Here is a 4,132-nt window from a genome sequence, read left to right as displayed (position 1 = left end):
GGGCAAAGGAGACTCAAACTCTCCTTCATCCTTCCGGCCACTCTGCATGCTAGACACAGCAGGAAAAATAGTCTGCTCAAAATACGCTTGACGTCAGCCATAGAAAGCGAGGGAGGCCTTTCACCCCGACAACATGGCTTCAGGAAGGGACACTCAACTATAGGAGCAATAGGCGAAGTAATCGAGGCGGTACATAAGGCCGAAGAAGCCTGCCACCAGGCGCGGCCAATAGTGGTGCTAGTCACACTGGACGTCAAGAACGCCTTCAACTCGGCAAGATGGGACGACATGCTGGAGGCCCTGGAACGGTCATTCAAGGTTCCAACATACTTGCTAGATATGATCCGGGACTACTTCAGAAACCGTTGGCTTTTGTATGACACAACACAAGGTCAGAGAAACAGACGTATAACCGGCGGAGCATCACAGCGGTCTGTACTTGCCGGTGGCTCTAAGCCGACTGATGGCGAACGTGGGCGGCCCGAAGCCATGCCGCAGGAAGCTTATGATGACAGCAGTCCAGTCGGTGCTCCTGTACGGGGCAGAAATATGGGCCGACGCATTGAAAGTCAAAAAATGCCGGATTCCAATGTCGTCGGTCCAGCGCAGAGGGGCACTACGCATTGCTTCTGCATACCGTACAGTGTCCGCGGACGCGGTTCTAGTTATTTCTGGCGTCATGCCAATTGAGCTACTTGCTTACGAGCGAAAAGATATTTACAATCTCAGTGCCGAGATAGGTCGACCAGCTGCCGCGGCAAGGGCGCGCGAGCAACTCATCCAGCAGTGGCAACAAAACTGGAACGGGTGCACAAAAGGTCGATGGACGTACTCCCTGATAGCCGACCTTCAAACATGGTTGAACGGACCGCATGGGGAAGTCGATTTCTACCTGACGCAATTCCTCACCGGTCATGGTTACTTCCGAGAATATCTTCATAGAATGGGAAGGGTGGACTCACCGTTCTGTCACTACTGTGGAAACGTCGAAGATAACGTGTACCACACATTCTTCACCTGCGAACATTTCTTCATTTCGCGCAGAATGTTGGAAGAAGGATACGGAGACATAACTCCTAACAACATAGTTGGGGTAATGATCTGCAGTGCAGAAAAGTGGGAAGCAGTTGCGAGATACGCGAAATTCGTACTCCGCTGCAAACGAAAGGACGGTTGTCTACTGAGGACACCCGAATGAAACGCCCCTACAAAAGAGCAGCCCCAAGGCTCTAGCAGCGCGCTCCTGCATCTGAAGACATGCAGAATTGCGGTGCCCAACATTATTGAGTGCAGAAACCGATTTATTTTATACAAAGTGCACATACCACTCACTTCACCTTTGCTCAAGCTATGCTTGTCAAAAATTGCCGGAAAAGCATTCAGACACTGTGCCGCAACATATATAGCATGAACCAACTAAACAGATCACCCTGCACGGCAACCGTGTATTTGTAATTGCATTTGAGAAAAAATAAGTGATTGATGACGTCATTTTTTAACCGGTTGTTTCATTCACACACATGGTTTCGTTCCTTTTGATTCACATGGCGGCGAAAAAATGACGTCATTGCAAAAAAAATACTTTTTTCTCGCACGCCGTCGTGGGTGATCTTATTCGTTCGTTCATGCGTATATAGTTTCTTTTCCCACAGTCCTAAGAGGATACATGAACTGAAGGAATTTCGAAACTTTATTTTATTTCCTGCTTTTAAGAAGTAAACGATATGCGATCTGCAGACCTGGCAGAAGGAATGTGTTGCAAAACCAAATGCTATTTTTTAATTCTATCGTATATTTTCCCCATAATTAACATTCTTACCAAAGAGTCCAAGCTGAAAGCTCTTTTTTGCCATACTTATATGCAACTATCAAAGCACATTATCTCTTAACTTTGAGTAATTTTATTAAAAATGATGCGAACAGTAACATATTAATGTTTATTTTAAAAATTAAATAATCATGTTAAAATATCTGACAATTTTGTTGGAACGAAAGCTGAGATGTTTATGAAAAGTAATGTCAAGCATAAAATTTTCAAATGCAATTCCAACTGCACATCCAAGACCATTTCCACAACATCCTGAACAGTCCTACCATATTAAAGTTTTACATAGAGTTTTTGGACCAAATAAGTAAATTTAAGATTTGATTTCAAGCGTGAAGATATAAAATTTTTCCAAATAATGACACCAGCTAAGGTAGTTTCTAAAGAAGATTTACCAATTTTACCTCTTCTGTTAAAGTTTCCCCATCTCATAGATTGCGATCCTGATGTAATAAACACGCAGTGGAATTTACGGAGGCTAAGTGAGCTTGATATTTCCAAAGATCTGGATATTGATATGTTTTGGGAAAAAGTTTATTCTGTTAAAATTAGAATGAATGAAAACAGCTTCATGCATCTCGCTAATTTTGTTTTTAATATAATTTCTCTACAGCTCTGCGGCTGTAGAACGCAAATTTTCTACGCTTTATTTGATTAAACCTAAACTAAGAAGTAAACTTAAGATTGACAGTATCAATAGCATAGTGTTATACAAGGAACTTGTAAACAAAAATGGCCCACACTATGTGTGGTCAGCTGTTAAAGATTTGCTTGTGTAATTAATTGACTTAAATTTACTTTTAAGAAATTAAACTTATGGGTACATAACATGTAAATATGTATATAATTCATACAACCAAATATTGTTAAATGATCTCATCTATGTGCCTAAGACTGTATCTGCATTTATTTATTTCTTGTTTGTTTTAAAATATACAACGTACATACATATCTGTGTTCGCATGGAATAGTAGCTTATGTCGGGAAGCTGGCTTTAGTATAATATGGCATTTCCTTTATTGTTTACGACTTCCCTTAAAATGAAGGCATATTTTTCAAGTGAGTATTTATCTCCTACAGAGCTTATCTATACTAATATATATTTGAAGCCGTTTTTTTTCTGTTCGCAAAGCTCGAGATCGGCTGAACCGATTTTTTTTAAATTTATAGGTTCTGGATGGGCTTCTCATTGTCTTAGGCAAAAGTTTAAATACTGGGAAGTTTAATAATTTTAAAAATCCTATAGAATCTAACACACATGCACACATAACACCGCTGCTCGCCAGCAAATCACAAATAAGAGCGCCCTCTGCTGTTAATTTGTACGGAATACATTGCAAAGCAAGGGTTATGTAACATATACGTACGTGCTAATGTTAACGTTAATGTTTATTCTTATGTTAAAAAAAAAAAAAAAAAAATATGTATGTACAGTTCATGGAGCAATTAATATTGCTTTTAGTACTTACATTTGTACATACATGAATATTTATGTATATACAAATATGTAAGTATATAATTATGCATAAAAACCCTGCTGCTATGTTTTTTGTACGTACCAAGTGAGCACAATATTAAAAGCAGCAACTCTTATCCATCTATGACATAGATTATATGTATATCGCAAATCTCGAGAACGGCTGAACCGATTTTTTCGATATTTTGGACACCTAATGCAGACGTTCAAAGGATGGATATAGGCTAACAAAAATCTCCATATCCAAAAGGGGCGTGGAACCTCCCATACAAACCTAGTTTGAAAATGTTCACGAAATAGTGATGGAATTTGGTATGGAGATATATGAAATCCATCGCATACACTTGGAGGAAAATTTGAGCTATTGGAAAAGGGGGCATGGCACCTCCCATACAAACCGAATTTTTCATACTGCATATTTCTGGAAGTGTTTATGGTAAAGTACTGGAACTTAATAATAATAATAGATTGGCGCTTACACATATGTTAGTGTTTGGCCGAGCTTCTCCTCCGATTTGTGGCGTGCGCCTTGATGTTGTCACACAAAGCGGAGGGACCTACAGTTTTACGCCGACTCCGAACGGCGATTGTATTTTTATGAGAAGATGTTTTTCATGGCAAAAATACACTCGGAGCTTTGCCATTGCCTGCCGAGGGACGACCGCTGTTAAGAAAAAAACTTTTTTCTATATTTTTGCGATGTTGCTTTGACCAGGGCTTGAACCCAGGTGCTGCGAAGTGGAGCGCGCGCTGCTTACCACTACACCACAGCGGCCGACAGTACTGGAACTTGGTGTGGAGATATAGAAGATCAGTCGCATATGCTTGCA

The sequence above is a fragment of the Rhagoletis pomonella genome, unplaced genomic scaffold (assembly GCF_013731165.1).
Source record: "Rhagoletis pomonella isolate Grant_MI unplaced genomic scaffold, Rhpom_1.0 Rhpom_scaffold_00072, whole genome shotgun sequence".
In the NCBI taxonomy this organism is placed as follows: domain Eukaryota; kingdom Metazoa; phylum Arthropoda; class Insecta; order Diptera; family Tephritidae; genus Rhagoletis; species Rhagoletis pomonella.
This window is presented reverse-complemented; position numbering follows the sequence as displayed.